At 41.2% G+C, this 21,940-nt stretch overlaps 1 protein-coding gene across 3 annotated transcripts in view; it reads left to right on the top strand.

The window, feature by feature from the left end:
- camkk1a (calcium/calmodulin-dependent protein kinase kinase 1, alpha a) overlaps positions 1 to 21,940 on the top strand; it is a 118,122-nt gene that overhangs the window by 27,659 nt on the left and 68,523 nt on the right. For 2 of the 3 annotated variants that reach the window (XM_072667620.1, XM_072667460.1), the window contains exon 2: positions 19,894 to 19,945. The exons of the other annotated variant lie outside the window; for it this stretch is intronic. The gene's annotated coding sequence lies outside the window, so the exon portion shown is untranslated. The remainder of the gene's footprint in view (positions 1 to 19,893; positions 19,946 to 21,940) is intronic. 3 annotated transcript variants of the gene reach the window in all.

The raw sequence follows: 21,940 nt of genomic DNA, 5'->3' as shown, positions 1-21,940 counted from the left end.
TAGGCAAATATGGATCTAACCCTGGGCAAAGGCGCTTGTGAGGCCTTGTTGATGAATGGGGAAGAAAAGCTGTCGTATTTCTTGTGCTCACTACCAATTTTGCAACTTTTTGATTGAGTCTGTAATTTTCTTATGTCCTCAAAATGTGTTTGCATCTCTGCCCTGTTGCCATGTGGATGTGGTGGACGGCTTACTGTTAGTAAGCTCCATGGCTATTCAAGGCGGTTTGCTGTGTGGTATGTCCTGCATAAACGGGCCATAAAGGTTCCACTGAATGCATCTGGGGGGGGTATCACGCTATTATTAAAAGCATTTTTCACAATACACAATATTTATCATTATACATGTAATTATATGTAATCTCAGACTAAATACATCAGTTGCAACAGATTCTTAAAAACGACTTCTCGGAGACTCTCCCGTACTCTCCATTTGTATTCAACATCTGCTGCTCTTCATCTAATTATACCAGTCTAATCACACTGCTTATATTGACACCTGCAGCTGATCAGTGTTTATTAGTAATATTACAAAATTGACCACGATATGATAAAATATTGATATATTGTCAAGCCCTAATAAGTATGTAACTTTTATTTAGAATAAAAAAGAAGGCTCGGATACTGTTTAACAAGCCTGTTTACCACCATGTTATTTTGCGCTGAGTTTCCTTTTATGAAGAATCAGAGAAAACAAAACAATAAGCTCTGCATTTAATAGCTGGTCTACGTCACTGCCGACGACCCACTTGAGCTGCATATTATAACATGTTTTGGTGTTTAAACTACTGTATTTACAGTACAGTAAAGTCTTAGCAAATAGTGTTGCTGTCCTCTCTGTGTGCTGTTGGCAAGCTGAAGAGATTGTAGCTGGTTAGCTCTTAAACTTGTCCCTACTCTCTTCTCCCGGGTTTGGCTTTCTTAAGCCTTACCAGTAAAAAATTCTTTAAACAGTAAACAGTTCTTTCTCTTCTGATATGGGTTTATCTCCAGTTCCGTTCAACTGAGGTAGTCCAGTTTGTTTTTCGGTACTGGGTACGTTGGAAAGACGAAATGGTTAAAGCCACTCCGCTTTTGCTTTGCCTTGTGCTACGAGTTTGAGCTCCCGGGGGAAAAGTCGCAGTCACAAAGCCTGGTTCAGGCAGCAGCCCATATTCACCATAACTAGCCAAGTCTAGAGGTGATGAGCTGCCCTCCAGTAAAAACAACACCAAATTCTCTTGAAGTCGTCGTCATGTTTGACTGTTTTACTGTTTTTCCAGTTTTGACTAGAGCCGGCACTGGTGGGCTGGGTTTCTGTTAGTTTTGGGTGTAAACATAAGTCAAGACTGTTAAAATAACAGATTGGGGGTTTTGCAGTTGGCCTGCTTTCCAGCTCTGTTTTGGTTATGCCAGACTGTCTTTTCAATAAAAAGGCAACAGTGTTTGAGATTTACGGTTTGTCACCTTCTTGCACCGAGCTCTCATTATTCAACTATGCCGAGATGCAGTTTGACATTCTAGGAGACCTTTAACAGAGACTAATGAGTCTTTCTTGTGATGTTTTCATCTTTTTTAGTCGTAGAGGCGTAGGTTTCATTTCAACATTGAGATGCTATGACTACAATAGAACAGCACTTAGAGAATGTCACCCCTACAACCCCCCCCCCCCCCCCCATAACTCTACATGTCTGGTTATGATTATAGGCTTGATTCACTCACTGTATTGTGTGTGAAAGGATGCTGATCACATTTATTTGCTTTGTGCTAAAGACAGCTTTGTTTGTTTGTTTATTCAGTGGACTTTAAGAGCCATTGGAGAAGTACACTAGTAAATGCAGGGAGAGGGAGGAAGTATTTTGGTAAATACACTGTTAAAGGCTTTTCTACTCAGCAGTGAATGCCAAGAAATTCTGGTGTTGTTTTTTTTAAGTCTGTCCATTTACATTCAGCACACACACTCACATAAACACACTTTCACACACACTGTTGGCTAGGGCTGATTTGATTTCCCGTCGCTGCTCTTTACATGCCACCTTTTCTCTTAATTGGATTTGCCTGGATGGAGTGTGACGCAGTTACATGGGCCATGGGGAGTTTTTAACACACAGCAAGATAACAAAACACACCATATATATATACACACACACACACACACACACACACACGCATACAAGCATAGGCCTACAGGCATTGTGGTTTAGTCCAGCATGGTTTATTTCTTTGGCCTGATTCATTTAATCACGCTGTCTTTGTGTATGTCTAAAACCAGAAGCAGTCGGGATCTGTTTAAAATTCCAATAACGTTAATTCTACGTTTTTATCTACAAGCTATGGTTCCTTAAAGGAATTATATGAAGGATTTTAAGCTGTTGTTTGATGTATTAATAGTAAGTATGTGACTTTGGTTGGGGTGAAAATGCTGCGAATGTGCATATTCCGTTCTAAACAGGGATCAGATTTCAGTCCGACTTATTTTTTGTGTTGGTAATGATGTTAAGCAATACATCCACTAGACAGTCAAGCTATCATGGTAATGATGGAGAACATCGTGATGATGTATTTACTACAAAAAAAGGCGACCAGAGTATCTTTTTTGTTGTGTCCATATGACAGTGGTCAAGTTTTACTTGAACTGTTGGCTACACTGCCCCCACAATTTCCATTGTGACCGATTCATTCCATCTGTATCCACAAGCTTTCAGAAACCATATACGAATGCGGTCAAAAGGATCGCTGAGTACTGACCAAAGGTTCTGTCCATATCAGTGTTTAATGTCTTGACCGGAGACTCATTTGACTATCGTGTAAAAAGCATGTGGCTAAAATCTTGTCAGGATACAATCCAGATCCTAGTCAAGTGAAGTGACCAGATGTAAACAGGGTCTTGCTAGTTATTGTTGCTGTCCTCTCCGCTGGTCCGGATTTCAGACTTTGTAATTTCAAAATTTTAAGGGTGCCACAAACCACAGTTTGAATCAAAGGACAGATATGTTCGTCCGGAAAAAAGAGGTGGTCTCGGTCCAGATCAACTGAACCGTGGTCCAATTCGTTTGCCGTGTGAATGCACTTATTATTTGGACTTTTGGACCAGTTACAGGAAGTTGAGGCAGACTATGGTCACCCATCAGACAACAGAAGAAGAAAAAGAATTGGGAAAAGCAGCAAAAATGACACAATAAAACGGCTGCAATGATGAGTGTTCCTGTTTGTTTGGTGGATTTGAACTAGTTTTGAGTACTGTGCCTGATGTTGGTGCTGCTGGTATAAAAGAAAAAGAGAATATTAGCAAGAACGTTGTAATGAAATACTTCCATTCTCTCATTTTATCCAAAAACAAAAAGGCTAAACTCCAGTCAGTGTCAAGTATAGGAAGATTCAGCCCATGTAGGGATGTAGGGGTATAATGCAAAGTTCTTCAGTGCCTTTGTCTGGTCTTGTTTGTTTGTGCCTGTTCAGAAGCAATGTTTATGTTTTTGTATTTATTATTTCTGTACGTTCTTAAGCTTTTTGCTTTTTGCTTATGTTCTGAGGGTTTATTTGTATTGTAGTGCCACTTCAAAAAGTGCAACAACAACCACTGCCTTGAACACATTGGCTACATTTGAAATTCCATTATTATTCTATGCAAATTACATTAAAATGTGAGTTATTAAAGCGATAAAATGTAAATACTAACAACCGTACTGTTTTGTTTTTGTTTTTTAGCTTGTTTCCTTCACATTGACTTCATATAATAAAGCTGCGTAATGTAATAATGTAATTCAATTCAACTGTATTATCATTATATTAATACAGGCTTGTACAGTTAAAAAAACACTGTTGGGCTTCGTCTCTGGTGCAGAATATTTAAGGACATGATGCAACAGTGCAAGGTTTAGAGACAAAACACGAGACGGGGTGCACAGACAAGAAGTGCAACAACGTGCAAATGTGTGCATGAAGGCTGGGTGATTAAGACCCACTAATACTAATAGTAACCTGCAGTAAATATGTAGAGCAGTGATGTGTTGTGCTTGTAAGTAAACAGAGTAAAACGGGAAGTTCAGGAGTGTATGCTGAGGTAGACCAGTCTGGGGTTCTAAGCAGCATCACATATGTGAACAGGGTGTGCAGTGCAGTAATGAGTATAGCAGCTAGTGTTCAGGTAGAGAGAACAGTACGCAGCTCATGTACGGTAGAGGTAGTGATGTATTATGTCCAAAACCTCTCCAAAATGATGAGGACATTCTTCAAACCCCTCTCCTCTCCTCTTCAGTCCAACTATACCTTTCTGCTGTGCTCGCTGAGTTTGCTTGCTGTGTCCCAAACTGCTCACTTTCACTAATTACACTACCAAATGCACTTGTAATAGAGGTGCCCTCATTTATACTCACTATTTAGTTCACTATGTAGGGATGCTGCATTGTGTTTGTAGTAGAAGGCATGTGAGAGTATGCAGGGCATTTTGCACTTGGGCATCTCACCTCACCGTAAATGAAAAGAATATTGTGTTTAGTGGATATTGGCATGATTAAAATCTAATGTTAAAGGCTGAACCACTCCTGGTCAAAGCACAGCCATGAGGATGAACTCTCAAGTGGTCATGAACTTTCGAGTGGTCAACATGAGAGCACTTTGAGAGACAAAATGTTCACATGCTACAAATCACAGTAGCGTTGTCCACTAAGCATTTCACAGCACTGCAGATCCAGTATTGGAACACCTAGAGGAGCTTTCATGACATCCCATACTATCCCACCAGTAGGTATTGTTGTGGACCTGTCCCTCCTTTGCAGCTCTAACAGCAGGTTTGGAGCTCTGCAGTTATTGAGTCAGCAGAGTGTTGGAGACTTTTCTGCACTATGCTGTGAGCTCATGGTCTGACGCTTCCTAAACGCTTCCTCTGTTCAGTAATACCACTCACAGTTGATGGTGGAAGATCTAGGAGGGTAGAATTTCCCCAACTGACTTGTTGCAGTGATGGTGTCCTATTACAGAACCCTGCTGGAATTCGGTGCAGGAACTCTTCACTAATGTATGTAAAGGAAGACTGCATGGATAGGTTCTTGATTTTCGACACCTGTGGCTATCAGACTGAATGAAACACCTGTTTTGCATGCTGCTATATCAAATATGCTAACAGCTAATCAAAGAACGCTACAAATGTATAACTAGCCACTATAACAAGGTCGGGTCCAGCCTGTAATGGTGAAGCTAGCTAGAGTGGAGTATGCAACAGATAGTTATACATACCCAGTTCCCACATGCAACAGCACATGATAAACTAATGAATGAACTCTGCTACTAGTAGCTTTTCCTAATGAGTGTGAAGCACACAGAAGGGCCCGGAGTGTAACGTCACCACCTCCGACACCTTTAATGCAAATAATAATTAGGTCGATTCTCAGAGCGCTCCTCACTGCTGCAGGCTGCGTTGTTTAAGGCACCCCTACTACAACGCCATAAATGGAGCCTGGCAAAGACACTAAAGGAGCAGATCAATCTACCCGATACCCAACCAACCGTAATATGCCTGCAGCGGCCTCAGCCCAGATCTACTGCATCAGAGTATGACTTGCCTTCATTTTCCAGTGTTATATAAATAGCGTATTCACTCATCAGAAAATGGGAAGAAACACACACCTCACTTTGGGGGCCCATAGATGTACAATTGTAAACTGTCTTAGCAGGCCAGACTGTACGCGTTATTGATTTTGCAGTGTGCGTGTATCTATGTATGTATGTACCCCCCCCCCCCCCCCCTCTCACTCTCTCATTTACATTTCTGGCATTTAGCTGACGCTCTTATTCAGAGCGCCTTACAGGGTCACTCGTATTATAGAGGTGGGTCAATGCAGTGTTAGGAGTCTTGCCCAAGGACTCCTATTGGTGTAGCACAGCATAGGCACCCAGACCAGGAATCGGAGGATCAGAGAAACTCTCTCTCTATCTCTCTCTTTCTCTTTCTCTTTCTCTTTCTCTTTCTCTCTCTCTCTCGGTCTCTGTCTGTCTCTTTTTCTCTCTCGGTCTCTCTCTGTCTGTCTCTCTCTCTGTCTGTCTGTCTGTCTCTGTCTGGTCCGAATTTCAGACTTTTTCAGTTTGGTCTGAACCAAAATTGTAAGTATGAAGGGTGCCACAAACCACAGTTTGAACCAAAGGACAGAAATGTTGGTCCGAACAAAAGAGGTGGTCTCGGCCCGAATCAACTGAACCATTCGTTTGCAGTGTGAAAACACTTATTATTTGGACTTGTATGTGTGTGTGTGTGTGTGTGTGTGTGTAAGCACTTATTATTTGGACTGTTATATGTCTATGTATGTGTGTGCACAAAATATGAGTGAGAGAAAGTTTGGTCACTCATTCCAGTGTTTTAACATGCAATAGTTTGGGCAAAAGCTCTATCTGTCCAGCCATTATCCTGAGGTTAAACCCATTCACCCATCAGCCTTTTACCTGAGGCTTTAAAATTTGTTTCCAGGATTTTCTGGTGTTTTGTGGAATCTGCCCCCCCCCCACCACCCCCCACCCGTGCAATACTGCCAACACCACGTTAATTAACACAAGCCCTACAATTGATGGTTCCCACCACCATGTTTCACAGTTGGCAAGGTGTTCATTTCATAAAATGCATTTTCTTCTTTTTCCAGATATATCTATTTTTATATCTATACTTCAGTCCACAGCACTTGTTTCCAAATCTGGCTTGTCTAGATGTCCTGTATATTGCATGAAGATTGTGTTTGAGCAAGCAGCACTGCATACTTGAACCAACTCTCATTACAAAGCTAAGCCTTCCTGCAGGGTCTTGTCAGTCATATGGGGGTTTTCATTGGCCTGGCTTAACAGCATATGAGCAGGGTTTCATCTTGACAGCTAACTGCCATTTCATAATAACATTCCCACTGTAGAGATCACACACTGAACACGCCTGGGCAGCTTCTTGTGGCATTCTCTTCCCTGTGACTCTTATTTTCCAGTGTTTTGACCGTTGAATAGAGGAGCCCATGTCTGAGAATTTGTAAAGCTTGGAAGCTTGATTCAACTGATGCAGTGCTAGCATTTGTCCATATTGTGCAGGCCTAGGAGCAGAGCCTTCACGGTTGATGACATTAGTATTCAGGCACAGTTTTAGAAAATAGAAAATAATGGACACTGAACAATAACCGTTCATAGCTTTCAAAGATTCCACAATTCCTTATGAATGAAGAAGGTACTCATGATGTAGGGGACCCTCATGGTAAATGATAAAATCTATAAAAAGTTTTTCATCAATATGGAGAACTCTTTAATCAGCCACAGAACTGTTTAAAGGATCCAAGTGGTTCTTTAGTAGTGTTGAAAAGTGCTCAATTTGCATCATCAACTCTCAGTTCGTCAGGAAGGTAAATTATTAATCAGTGCTTTTTATTTATTTATTTTTTGCTTAATCAAGCCACAGTTGTCCTCATCTGTTGTTACTCTGGTTCATTTTCACTGCTTCTTTCCATTAATTGGCGGGGGGAGAAATCTCCCTCAGTCTGCAGCTCCAAAGGCAGGTTTGATCTCTCCGGCCCTTGTCCGTGCAGTCAGGCAGTCACACAGACACCTAAGTCCTCTGTGATCCTGTGCCTGTCTCTTAACGCAGGGCAGCTGAGCTCATTAAAATCTCCTTTTCCATTAGGCACCTGTACTGAACAGGCCTGGTACAGAGAGACTTAGGAACGTCCATGCTGGCTGGCCTGAAAGGGCAGAGATGGATTAAGCAATTACAGCCACTGTATAAACACAGGGAAAGTGTTTGGGTGAGTACAGATTGGATTTGCCATAAGATTAATGGGATGGTGGCTTTTGGGCATTTGTTATCAACGGTGCTGTGCCAAAGTCTGAATTAGGGCCCTGCTGATTTGAAGATTTTGTGACTGATGATGAATTTAAGGGGCTAATTGAACGTTACGTAACTGAAGATGAGGCTGTGTAATGGTACATTCATAGTTCAGATGTTCAGTTTATATGTCAGAATCTGGGTGGCACAGTGGGACTGCAGGTCAAATGCCTGCTGCACAGCTACAGGGGCCTGGACTGGTTGCTACCATGGAAGCCAGGAATGGCTTATTGGAATCCATGTGAATTTCCACTGGGAGCTCAGATTTCCTGAAATCCGGAATTGCCCATGCTAAATTGCCTCTAGATGTAAGTCTGTGTGAGTCGAATGGGTGTGTGGGACGCTACACTGGACTAGTGCCCTATCCAAGGGATATATTGCTGCCTTGTGCCCAATTAATCTGGTTAGGCTCTGGACCCGCCCTGACTCCGACCAGGAAGAAGCTGATCTACAAATGTCTACCAAGAAATGGATTCCTCTACACAGATGTGCCTCTTGCTGCGTTTGTTGGGCATGCAGTAAATCGGTTCTCCTCAGTGGTAGATCTACACTGTATACGTGCTTACACACACCACTGCACCAGAGCTGAGAACTGCAGACTGCAGTAATCAAAAGGACTGCAGGATCTGAGACGGACGGCGCCTTTGAAGTTAGGAGTGTAGAAGCATAGAGCGGCTTTAATGATACAGCTAGTGATACTAACTTTAGAGAGAGTCTGTGTGTGTGTCTGTGTGTGTGTCTGTGTGTGTGTTTTTATAGCCCAACACAGTTGGAAGGAGTCCAGACTCTCCCAGTACAATCCTGAATTTCATCATTCATCATTTATGAATCATTATTAAGTGTGTGTGTGTGTGTGTGAGAGAGAGAGAGAGAGAGAGAGAGAGAGAGAGGGGGGGGAGAGAGAGATCCCAAGAATGTTATGGTAGGGATATCCCTCTGATGCGACCATGAGGTCCATGTAACGATAAATCTCCTTATCTAATGGTAAGTCTTTCTGTCTCACTGTCTCTGACACACACACACACACACACACACACGCACACAGACAAAGACTATTTGAAGGCTAATATAGATAAACATCCACTGAACATTATCAAAGCCGAGAGAGAGATTGAGATATAGTGAGAGAGGGACGGGGAGAGTCAAAATTGAGAGCGACAGGAAAATAGAGCGAGGAAGAAGAGAAAGAGTCAGTTGAAAGAGGAAGAGACACAGGGAGACTGAGGCAGGGGAAGAGAGGCCGGGAGATTGAGGGAGAGGAAAATGGAGAAAGAAGGGAAGGGAGACTGGGCAACCGAGTGGAAGACAAGACGAGAGGAAAAGGGACCAGAAATTGAGCAAGAAGAGAAGCAGGAAAATTGGGAGCAGAAACAGGGGCAGGGGCAGGAAATCTGAGAGGAAAATTGAGGGGAGAAAGGAGATAGATTAAGAAAGCGAGAGATGGGATGTGAGAGCGAGAAAGAAAAAAGAGGGAAACAAATCGAGACTGAGATAGAAAGAATGAGAGAGGACATGGAAAAGCGAGAGGAAGAAGTGAGACAAAACAGAGGAAAGAATGAGGAAGAACGAGTGAGACCAGGAAGAAGAGAGAGGGGAAGGATGGAGTGTTGGAGAGAAAGAGGTGGAGAGAAACAGTAGGAAAGGAGAGGACAGAATGAGAGGGGAAGATGGTGAGCGAGGGAGAGAGTTCAGCAGTCCTCCCCTCCAGGCTCCACCCACTGTTCTGTGTCCTGCCCACTGTGAGGGCTTGGCTCTGTGGTTTTTGCTGAGCGTTTGACCCAGAGCTCTTAGTGCAGGGGACAGTGGTGGAGGAAGGAGAAGCGTTGGGTGTTCCAGACTTTTTTTTCTTCAGTCTTTTCTCAGCATCAGGACTTTTATCAGTCCTCTGCACCCCCAACTGTCTAGACCATGTCTCCATCCTTCAGAGTCAAGCTATGCAGCAGATCAGCCTGCCTCCGTGTGAGTAGACCATCTGTACCAGGAGTAAAAGAAAGGCAGAGGGTGATGGATCAGAAAGTGGCTAAACTTTGCGAAGGATTGAAGTTTAGAAGCGATTAGAATCAGTTGGTTAGATTTACGACTTCATGTACAGATTCCACTGTTGTGTGAGTGCTGTGTGTGTTAAAAGGTCATTGGGAATCATGGCGAATCAAGTACAAAGAGTACTTCGCAGTGAAATTTCATGATGCTCTGACTCGTTTCAAGTTAACCAAATTCACTCTTTTTTTGTAATGATCAAATTTTAATGATTTAATGATTAAAGACACCAAATAATCATTTTCTAAAAAAAAAATTTAAAAAATTGAAAATTAAGGTTTCCTCATGCATTGGAAAATCTGGATCGGATTTCTTCATGACATCGGAAATTTTATGGTGCTTCTCAAATTAAAATTGTATTGTGTAAGAATCTTTTTAAGATCATCTAATCAATCGCAGTCAAAATTGCACTTTTGAAATTCAAATTTAATTGTGGTTAAATTTAATTTGTGGATTTGTTTATGTAGTGTATTGTTTCCTAAATGTAAAATTGGAAACATTGTGTAAATGTTCAACTGTGAATCATTTGGGAAATTTAATTCCTGATGAAAGGAAATTTCATTGTGAAATTTTCATGACTCTTGAAATTTAAAATTTAATCATAGTAAAGTTTGAAATTTTACAATTCAATGAATTTATAACTAAAACTGTATCATTTCTTTAATGTGAAACTTTAAATATAGAATCAAATAATTTCCTGAAGAAATTTTTACTCCTGAAATCAATTTTCAATTTGAATCATACGCACTGATCATTTTCTAAATAACGAATATTTTAGATAGAGACTTTAGATAGAGAATCGAAACATTTGCGAGATTTAGTGACTCAGTGAGTCACTTTCTAAAGAATCATAATCAAATGAAGTCGTCATGTGAGGTCAGAGATTTGCACTCCTAAAAGGCAGCGTACTCTCTGTCTCTGTCCCTCCTCTAATCCCTCAGTCACTGACCCGTAGTGGGAGAGCTGGAGGAAGGTTAGCTCAGGATTTGTCCTTGATCGCCCCCTTGCCTATTCTGGTACACGAGCAGCAGTGGCTTTCCATGGCTTTCCATTGCTTTCCGGTCCGTTGGCCAGCGCGGCCGTGGAAGCCCGTGTTTTCCTGCGTCTGTTTTGTTCTGACCGCTCATAATGGCTGCTATCGATTCGGAGTTAGCTGCTGAGGCTGCCCGCCCTATTTCCGATAAGGAGAGATAATCTGAGTGATTCAATTAAAAGGGCCCGAGGATTAAGCACTCGGATATGCGCTGGAGAGAGTGGACCGCCGGCTTCATTATGCTTCCCCACACTCTGCTAGAACAGAGGCAGAATGTGAGATGTTTAGTGGCTACAATGAGGGGGTATGTAATGATTTTTTTTTTTTTTTTTTAACTGCAGCATGGATCATTTGGTCCTCATTATCCCCTGCAGTATCTCTAAGGTTTGGCTGGGTTTGGTGGGGAGTGCTGTGCTGGAGCACTGTAATCATTTTACATGTAACAGTATGTTAACTCTAGTGGGGCTCGCCAGCTTGAGCAGCTGCACAGATTGGATTGATTAGCCTCTTTCTGAACCGCTAACCCTAGCAGGACCAAGCTCCACTGAGGGAGACGTGGCCTTGACCCTCAGCAGGGTAATCCAATATGACCCTTGACCTGATTTGTGGGGCTGTAATTTTGTGCCTCATTGTCACTTATTAAACTGTAACTGCTGGGACTGTAGCCATTAGACTGTTTCCATAGCAACGGTATCTCGATTATGACAGTCATCAGACAGGTATTTATCAAGTGCAGCCTCCACACCGCACAGTTAGTTTAGTTGTTAAAACTGCGCTTGACATCCTACGAGACGTCCACATCCCAGCATGCACATGGACTTCATTGTTGGGAGGTTTGTTGTATCTTTAACCGAGCAGAAATGTACACTGGATTTCATGTGTGGAAAAAAAAACTGTTGCAGTTTATGGTGCTGGTACTGGCTTCTCTTTTTTGTGGTCAGAACCTGACCTAACACAGAAAGACTTATTACACACTAAGGCGGATTACTCAGTAACTACAGGGACTTCTGGACAAACTGGAGGGGCACTTTCAGTTTTTTGAAAAGAACACTTTCGGCCTGCTGGCGGCTCCTAGGCTGTTTAAGGGGTTCGGCCGAGCCTCATGGGGTGCAAATGTTTTTATGTGTTTTGTTTGAGAATCTCTTTTCATTCATGCAACAGAACTGTTTTAGGCTTTGCCAGGCTTCCTAGCCACAGTTACAGTTAGCCTCTCAGACTGATGCAATGAACCCTGCCTATGTTGTACCACACTCTGATCTATACTTATGTTTTTAATAAATTTTTATATTTTTTGTGTTAATGTCCGTAAACTGAATATTATTATTATGATTAGGATTATTATTGTTATATTATTATTATTATTATTATTATTATTATTATTATTATCACCTTCAGGCTGATGCCTGACTGCATATTGACACCCTGGCAACGAGGCAGAGTGAGAGAGAGGGAGACACATGGACAGACTGAGAGTGACAGGCAGAAACAGCGAGAGAATGAGAGACACAGAGATGGAGACACACATACAGAGACAAAGAGAGAGCAAATCTACTCAATACAGAACAGCTATTTGAAAAACCTGAGCTCAACATGCACTGCTTGGGTTGTAGGCTTGGGGTGTGTGTGTGTGTGTGGGGCCAGTACTGCACTGTGTCACTGCCGTAGTTATTAACTGTGCTAATCCACTCCACCTGAATTTCCTCTGCTTCAGACAGACATTGACACTGTCTCAGCCTCCAGCCACTGCAGTGTGTGTGTGTGTGTGTGTGTGTGTGTGTGTGTGTGTGTGTGTGTAGCAAATGCTGTCTTTCTCTAAATGCTGCCCTCACTAAATAACCTTATCATGCCTCGTTTTGCTGAAAAAGTGTGTGTGTGTGTGTGTGTGTGTGTGTGTGTGTGTGTGTGTGTGTGTGTGTGTGTGTGTGTGTGTGTGTGTTAAAATGCTGAGTTTGAGGATGTGTGTGTGTTTGTCTGTGAGTTTGTGCTGGGTCAAGGCAAAAAGTAATGCAGAGTAAACAAGAGGACTGTTAATTTATTAAAGCCCATTTAGAACTGACAGTAACTTCCCTGGCTGCCGATGTGTAAACTAGGGCTGGGCGATTTGGAAAAAATATCAATTATATATATATATATACAGTTATGGATCCTTAACTGCTGAAATGGGTGGTTCTTTAATTGGTTAATCACTTGACCATGACCAACGGCCCCCAGCAGTGTTACCACGGCCAGCCACGCCCACAGGTTGAAAACTGCTGTGGTAAACTGTTCCCACATTTAATGAGTGGTTTGAAATATTTTCCATAATCATTTGAAATCAAGCGATACTACTGTATGTACTGTACTGGAATTGCTGTTGACATAAAAATGCTGGTATGTAGACAACCCTCACTGGTACAGATTTGTGGAGGGATGTGGAGTGTATATAGTGTTATATAGATGAAAAGTAATAAGTAGTAATGTTTCTTTTTTCAGCAAGTAGCATGTAATATGTTTCTGTAACTTGGCCGACTCCTTTTCCTTAGCTTTCAGTGCGCTCCCCACCTAGTGCTGCAGTAGCCATGCCCTCACTCTTTACCTGACCGCAGTAGAAACCCTAGCATTGCAGGGATGAGGTGTGTCTGTTGGGATAATGTCTATTACCTCTGTGACAGTGAGGTAAACGGAGCGCAACGGAGTAGAATAATATTAACATATGTCAGGCTTAATCTTCCCATTCCGACATGCTGAACCCGTTCCAGTACCATTCTTTCCAGTTGGAGTCGGCAGGCTTCTCTTTCACAGAACCAAGAACTTGCACTTTCCATCATTTCAAATCCTGTCCTGCTCCCCACCCCACATTCCTCGTGTCACTTCCTCGCTCCGGCTGGGATTAACAATAACGGACCGAATCAGCAGAATGTAGTGCATCCCCGGTGCCAGGTTATCTTCAGGACGAGCCGCAACCCCAAGTTACATTACGCACCCCCCCCAACACACACACACACACACACACACACACACACACACACACACACACACACACAGCCAAGGAAACAAAACCGGAATACCTGCAGCCGTGACTTTCATCCCCTGCTCTTTCATCCGTTTAAAATTCACAAATGACTTTCTTCACTGTCAGCCTCCATCTGCTTCCCTGAGTAGAAAAGGGACACACAAAAAAAGCCCAGCAGATTTGCCTGCTATGGTCTTCGGAGAAAGCAGTTTGAGGATTGCCGTTCTCTGGGAGGCTTTGTGCTAATCCAGTTGACACTTCTTTATGTCTGTGTCTCCTTTTCTCCACAAACTGTTTTGAATAGGGACTGAATGATGACATTTCCAGGCTTAAGTCTGATGGCCGCAGGCGGTAGCCAGAGCTCTCTGTGCTGTGGAATTCAACGTATTAAGAATCTCAAGCTGGCGTCTGTTCAGGAGCCTGGAGAGCGGCCTGGTTGGACGTGGCTGGGTTTCAGCCATTGTTACTTCTGTACTAAACGTCTGAATGTGCTTCGGTTTTGTTGTAGAATTGAGCGAAGTCCACTCTGGTGGAAGTGTGTAACTCTGCTTCGTTACCTGTGGTGTAAATTGTGGAATTGCATTTGAGAAATATAGACAATAATAGTGGTAACATTGGTCTTGGGGTCAACCCTTATAAGGTGTAGCTATTGCTAGCTACAACAGCAGCATGCTGTGATTTCCTAATAATAATTTCTTAGCTTTCTTAGCTGAATTCTGTTGGTATACAGAATACATGAGAAAATACACTGTATGGACAAAAGTATTGGGACATCTGCTCATTCATTGTTTCTTCCAAGGCTATTAATAAGAGATTATCCTGCTCTTGTTGGAGTAACTGTCTCTTTTGTCCAGGGAAAGGCTTTCTACTAAATGTTGAAGCATTGCTGTGAGGATTTGATTGCATTCATCCACAAAAGCGTTAGTAAGGTTAGGATGTTGGATGATTACCACCCCACCTCATCCCTCAACTCATCCCAGATGTACTGGATGAGTACGTCTACAGAACACAGTTCCACTGCTTCACAGCTCAATGCTGGGGGATCTATACTCCTCTAGCCCACGCCTGGAATTAGGCATGGTGTCAATTAGGTAGAAATGGTGACAAGCTGCGTGTTTCTGTGTGTGTGTGTGTGCAGTTGCACATCTGTTTCTGCAATGGGTGCAACTTAAATTAGCTGAATGCATTCATTAGAGATTTATTAGTGCACATTTGGGCATGTAGTGCAGCAGTTCCTAAAGAGTAACATACTGTGGTTTAACCTTTTTGATTAGCAAATGGCTATTTTTGTATGTCTGTAATGACCAGCATGAGGAATGCCTCTTAAATATTGCTAAATACATTGATTTTCTAATCAAACTTTTATTTTGCCAGCATTGTGTCTTGATTTTAGTTTGAAGTAATTTGACTACCCCATCACACAAACTCATTTATTTTATCTATTAATAATGTACTGTTGCTTTAAATGACATCACATTTTTTACACTATTAATGTGAAATTTTAAATGTTGGCATGTGTGCTTGGTTAGAATTACTTGACCACGTAAAGGACTGATGCTGTTTTACAGTTAAATTTACCAATAAGTCACAGACCAGTCCGTCACAGACCACCCCATCACGTTTTTATTATGGATATTTTACTTTATTACTTTTACTTTTTTACTTTACTTTACTTTTACTTTATTACTTTACTTTATTGTGAATATTTTAACATTTTATTTTAATATTTTACTGAATAAAAAGGATAATATTAATAAGAATTTTATGCCTGAAGGTGGAAAGTTGTGTTTTTCTTATTTTATGAGGATGAACACATTGTTCATGTAGCGAGTTTAATAATAATAAAAAAAAAATCTGCTCTTGATGAAAACTTTGATAAATGCAGCGTGGTACAGCACCCGTTGTGCAGAACTTAATTCAATGCAATTCAACTTTATTGTCATTATACTAATGGCGGTTTGTAGAGGTGTGTGTGTGTGTGTGTGTGTGTGTGTGTGTGTGTGTGTGTGTGTGTGTGTGTAAACGAAGAGTAGAACAGGAAGTTCAGGAGTGTATGCTGAGGTAGACCAGTCTAATGTTGTAAATAGCATCATGTGTGTAAACGAGGTGGACAGTGCAGGGATGAGTACAGCAGCTAGTGTTCAGGTAGAGAGAACCAGACAGGGCCTTTTATACAGTATGCACTTCACGCTTTAGCTGGAACTACCTCTACAGTCCTGTGGAGCTCAGTATGGGTATGATGAGTGAACAGGAAGGATCAGAGTAAGTAATCAGTAGCCGTGTGTGTGTGTTCAGGTTGTGGTTGATGTTACTGGTGAGACCAGTTTAACAGCATGCGAGAAGAACATGCTTCTGAATCTGGTGGTTCTGACTCTGATGTTCCTGTATCTCTTTCTGAGTTGTGGGGCTTGTGGCTGGAAGGGCTCATGAATGACTCAAGTACTGTATAATGAGGAACTTGAATATGGCATATCAGTATTATGGCCATCGGTATCAAACCAATATCTACAAACTGGTGGGTCAGGTATCAGAGAAAAATGAATATAATTAATATAATATATAATAAATATAATTAAATGTAGTGAAGGTGCACAAGCAAATAAACAGCAAGCAAGGGAGTCAAAACTGAACTTATTCTGGGCAAAGCTATACTGGTGGAGATGCTTCTAAATAATTTCTGAGTGAGTCTCTTCACTGGAACGGGACTCTCTACACTCCCAAAGGAGAAGGCCTTACTCTTATGACCCATTTGAGGATGAACCCTGGCTGCAGTAGCCTGTGTCTTCCAGGGCCTGACTGCAGACTGATTCTTTAGCATTGAGTGCATCGATGTTCCCTATGATTTACAAGCATGTCTGCTGGCAAGAATTGGCCTGGGTCTGGTGTTTAAGATGAGATATTAATCTCTACTTGACAGACTAAAGCCCCTGGTGCTCCTCTAACTGCCGTCCAGAGCGCTGTTCTGGTGTCTGGTGCCTTAGTGCCTGTGCAGGAGGCAGTTATGGAAATGTTGCAACAGAGCTGTGTGCAGTTGTTGAGGACGCTGCTTTAGGTTTAGGACATGTCAGTGGTGGGTGAATGGTGTTTAAGTGAATACTGCAAGTGTAACAGGGCTGCTTTTCTTTTCTCCTCCTCAGTAGATGTGCGAACATGTCAGTTTTAGAGGTAATGTTAAGAACAGAGGAAATTCTTTTATTGGTTTAGGTTCTAGACAGCAGCTCGCTTCCTTAGCCTAGTCTGTCTTTTACAGCACATCCTTGGCTACACACTTGACACCAATGGATCAGGCCCCCTTTCATTGTTACTTTTTTTGTTTTGTTTTTTCAGTATTCCCCCCTTTCGCCCCAATTTAGTGCCAGTTCTCCCAACCATTGCACACTGACAGGCTAAGGACGTATCACGTGTCTCCTCCGATACATGCAAAGCCAGCCACTACCTCGGCTGGGCAGCCCCGACATGCTCGGAGGAAAGCCCCTACTTTAAGAGTGATGAAAGCATCATCTGCCCACCCATCGAGAGCACGGCCAATTGTGCTCTCTCTGACTCCCTCTGAAGGCAAAGCAGCATGGCTTGGGATTCGAACCCACGATCCCCCGCCCACAGTGGTTAGAACACCAGAGCCTCTCTAAGCCTCCTTTAAAAGACTTAAAACGGTGGGTAAAACTGACCGGTCTGTGACTTTGCAGCTCGAAGAGCAGCAGGGGGCGCTGCATATTGTGCTGAAACACATTCCTCCAATAGTTATTTTAAACTTTTGCCACAGTAGCCTTTCTGTTGATTTTAAACCACATGGGAAAGTCTCTGTTGCCCTCGAGCAACGATGGGTCTTGAGTGCAAAACACTGTCCTTGGACTACTGTCAGCAGGTACTCGCCGCATTACGACCCTTGCTTTTTGTGACCCAGTCGTCTGGCTGTTGTTATTTGACTCGCAACCTACAGTCACTAAGGCCTTAGTGGATTTGCAGTGCAGTGCTATATGACTTGTTTCTAGTTGTTAACTCAATGTGAAACTAAGACTTTTTATGAGAAATTAAGATTCTAAACGTTGCTTGATTTGTTGCTGAAGTAGGTACGCATACGCATAGCTGTGTAAGTGTTTTGGAAACTAGGAGGGAGGCTTTAATTAACCTTTGGGTTGTCTTAATGCTCAAATATAACCCCCCTAAATGAGACCTTTTGATAATATGATTTCCTCTCAACTTCATTTTTTACAAGAAAGTGATATGTTGCCTAAATTAATGCTTCCATTAAAATTGCATACCACCGACACAGAGATTGTCCTAAGGTCATTTTTGAGTATACAGACTGTTAAATCTGAAGTCTGCTGATGCTGTGTTTATGCTGGTCTACAAATCCCTTCAGAGAAACAATCTTTGCCCCACGACCACTATACATATTGTAAAATTAACAGTTTAGTGCATTAGTCCAAGCCGTGGTGGGCAATAGGATGATATTAATGGTCACCATCTGAACAACTGCGTGTTTCATTGCAAAGAAAACATTTTCAGTCCTGTTTTATTGGATTAAGTGCGGTATATAAAATGATTAATAGAAATTGCTGCATTCATGTTTTTGATGAGCCTGTCATGATAACTGTTATGTTGGACCATAAATTTTTCCAGAAATAACTGCGACTGATTGTTACTGATATAATGATAATATAATTATGCAGTTACACCCTTGTAAAGAACAGTAAACTTTGATGAAGAATAATTAAGAATATTCAGAATATTGACATTGGAAAATGAAATATTTAAATATCCTAATAAATAAAACCTAAATTAAATCTTCGTTTTAAGCACAGTTGCCATACTGTCTCGTTTACGTTAAGGGGCTATCCTCGTTCAAGAAAGGCACCTATTATCTACAGCTCTCCTAACTCTGACCACCTTTGCATATTCCTCAATTCCTTGGGCCAGAAAAAAAAAACTGAAGGCAGGAGCTGACTTTATTTATTTATTTATTTATTTATTTTACTATTATCCCCCCCCCCCTCTTTTCTTTTGTTCGAGTGATTTGCAAAGTATTGGTGTGCCAACTATAAATTAAATTTATTTATTTATTTATTTATTTATTTATTTATTTTAATTGCTGCTGTTTTGCACGTCCTTTGAAGTTAAAAATTTTGACCGGAAAAACTTTTTTTTGTATCATTTTTCATCTTTTATTTTTCTCGTTCATCTTTTATTGTTCTCATTGCTAGTTAGCAAATGTATAAAGCAGCCTATAAAACAAGCCACATTCAAAAGTTGAGAGCTACTTAAAATCTTGATAAATGAGTGATTCATTATCCGAATAATTGATTCATCGTTTCAACAATCGATAGATTATTCGGCTCTCAAAATAGTCGTTTGGTGCTGCCCTAATATGAAGTATCGTGATATACTTTATGCCTAATCGTCCAGCACTGAAACTGCTGTTGTTCATGCACTCTTTTCCCATTAATTTTATTGTATGTCCATTTTTGACATTGAACCTAAAGGGGAGTGTCTGTCTGACTGTCAGACTCTAAATGTAGAATATTATAAAAATGCTGTTTTCATTCAAATCTCCATTTTTTTTTCACTTTTATATGTATGTGAATCAACATTTTTGAAAGTCAGGAAGTTTTATTTGTTTTTGTTTTTTCTTCCCCTGTAAAATTGCTATTTTGAATATACAAGGTTTTTGCATGACAGTGACCATATGCAATGATGTACTTATGATTAAATAGCATAGCAAAATGACCAGTTCAAGAGTTACTCTGGCAAAATAATGCACTGCCTGATAGACTAGACTGCACCACCTCTGTTTCACATTCAGTGTATGTTCCTGTATGGTCATGTGCTTCACTGCCAGCACTGTACAGTAATGTATGCACTTCACAGAGGGAAGTAAGAACCAGGAATCAGGATGTGTGGTCTCTTTTTGTTGTTGTTGAATGCAGCCCAGCTGCGCGTCCTCGCTCTAGCTTCCCACAGCTTGCTTCACTCTTCAGTCCTTTTAGCCTGTGGTGTTTTCTCGTTGCAGGTGTTCTTCTATTACAGAGAGAGGAGGTAGAGCCCAATGCCTGTGGTGTGAGGTGAGTCTGCTCACACATACTGCTGCATTAGCACCGTTTTGCTACACTGTGTGTTAAACACATGCCTGCTTTTGCAGTTATGCAGTTGGTTCTTATGTAATGGTAGGTTACAGTATGATATAATGGCTCCTACAAAAGAGGAGTGAAATATGTACCAGTGTGGGATGAATGACTGATCTGATTTTGGAGGGTGTGGGCAGTGTGGTGTTTGGTGGGATTATCCACAGCAGGTTTGTTTAAAGAGCTCGAGCAATAATCCTGTGTGCTTCTTGCGTGGTAAAGACTTGTTAAGCGAAAGTATTACATCTTATACCCTCCTGTTTAACCTAGTTGGCACAGTTGCTGTCAACAGCATAGATGTGCATACAGGCCTCCACTCACTGGCCACTTTATTGGAAAGAAGCCCTGCCTTGTGCCTCCATATTGTGTAGCCCATAGCATTTGTATGTGCTTTCTGACCACAGAGCTGCTGTCTCTGACCACTCTTGACTTGATTTTAATGGTATCATGAGATTAAGATGATGGTTACAAGAAAAAAATATAATGAAATATGATCACCACATATGTATGCATTAACCCATTGTTTACACTAGTATGAACAATAGTTTTGAACGGTTTCTTTTAGGGTGGGGTGATTTAAAAAAAAAATATGATACATTTTCACGATACACAATGTGATCGCAGACAAAATGCATCAGTACTGACAGATTCTTAAAAGCTACTATTTGAATACCAAGTACAGTATTTTTTATTTAAAATGGGCTGTGCTCAATTCATTTACACTTTGCACGTTTGTAATGAAATATACAGTTGATCAGTTTTCTTTAAGCAGTGCCGATATCCTTGATAGATTTATCACAATAACAGAATTAATCACGATCTGATAAAATATCATCACATTGCCCACCCCTAATTACTTTCTTAATTTTCTGTGTTTTTGTGCGGTATTTGCTGCAGGTTAAAGTCAGGAACACACTCATGAGAATTGAGTAACACTGTGTATCCCGAGTCATATTAGTTTAAAATCCTCTAATCTTACTTTACCCCCTCAGTCCACATGCTTATATTACTTTCAATGGTTCTGTATTTCTTAGCTTGTCCAGAAATGCATGTGAAAAGGGTGTACTTTAGTGGTGACTCAAATTGCAAATTACACTTCTAGACTGTTGGGGGAGCCCAGGAGCAAAAAATAACAGTTCTCCATATTGCTGCTTTAAAGAGTACTCTCCTGCTGAGGCTTACATTTTATTTCCATGCTTTCAAAGGAGAGTTCATCAGGCTATAATGATTTCTGTGCAAGTTCTTCTACCAAAGCCGATACTTAGGTTCTCCTGACCCCACACCCTTCCTAGGGCTCAAATTACCTAAGAACTGAAGTCTAACATCTAACCACACCCATATCTGGTCAACCGTGGGCCCATTTGATCAGAAACTGACCAGTGATGAATGGGGTAGTGTGAACAAATTATTAATATCAACAGACGAGCTAAAGTATGTCATTGCACTGTATCTGTGTAGCAGGCCTATAAAGAAACTGGACCTCATAAAAACTGCAGTAGTAGTGCTGTAATTCTATTTAATGTGTGCAATAACTCTGGTGCAATCATTTTCCATGTTATTACAGTCATTATCACTATGCCACTTAAATGCCACTAAATTTTTTGTAATAATTTTTTTTCTCTTATATAATATTTATTTTATAGAGTGTTTATTTTATGTTGTGTTTATTCTTACATGAACGGTTGCAGCTGTAACAACTGTAACTTCCCTCCTGGGTTTAATAAAGTATTTCGGATTCTGATAATGTGACCAGTAATGGAAGTACAGGGCAGATGTTTCTAATAAAGTAGACTCACACATAAGACGTATGCACATGCAGTACTGCAGTAAATGTGAAGTAGGCTTCTTCCTTTTTTGTGTCCAGCTTCAATTTCCATGCGTTTGCCTCCATCCAGACCACATTCTCCATCACGTTCCACTAGCCACGTTTTAAGC

Source organism: Salminus brasiliensis, chromosome 1 (assembly GCF_030463535.1).
Source record: "Salminus brasiliensis chromosome 1, fSalBra1.hap2, whole genome shotgun sequence".
Classification (NCBI taxonomy): Eukaryota; Metazoa; Chordata; class Actinopteri; order Characiformes; family Bryconidae; genus Salminus; species Salminus brasiliensis.
The sequence above is the reverse complement of the archived record's forward strand: the minus strand, read 5'-3'. Positions and strand labels throughout refer to the sequence as shown.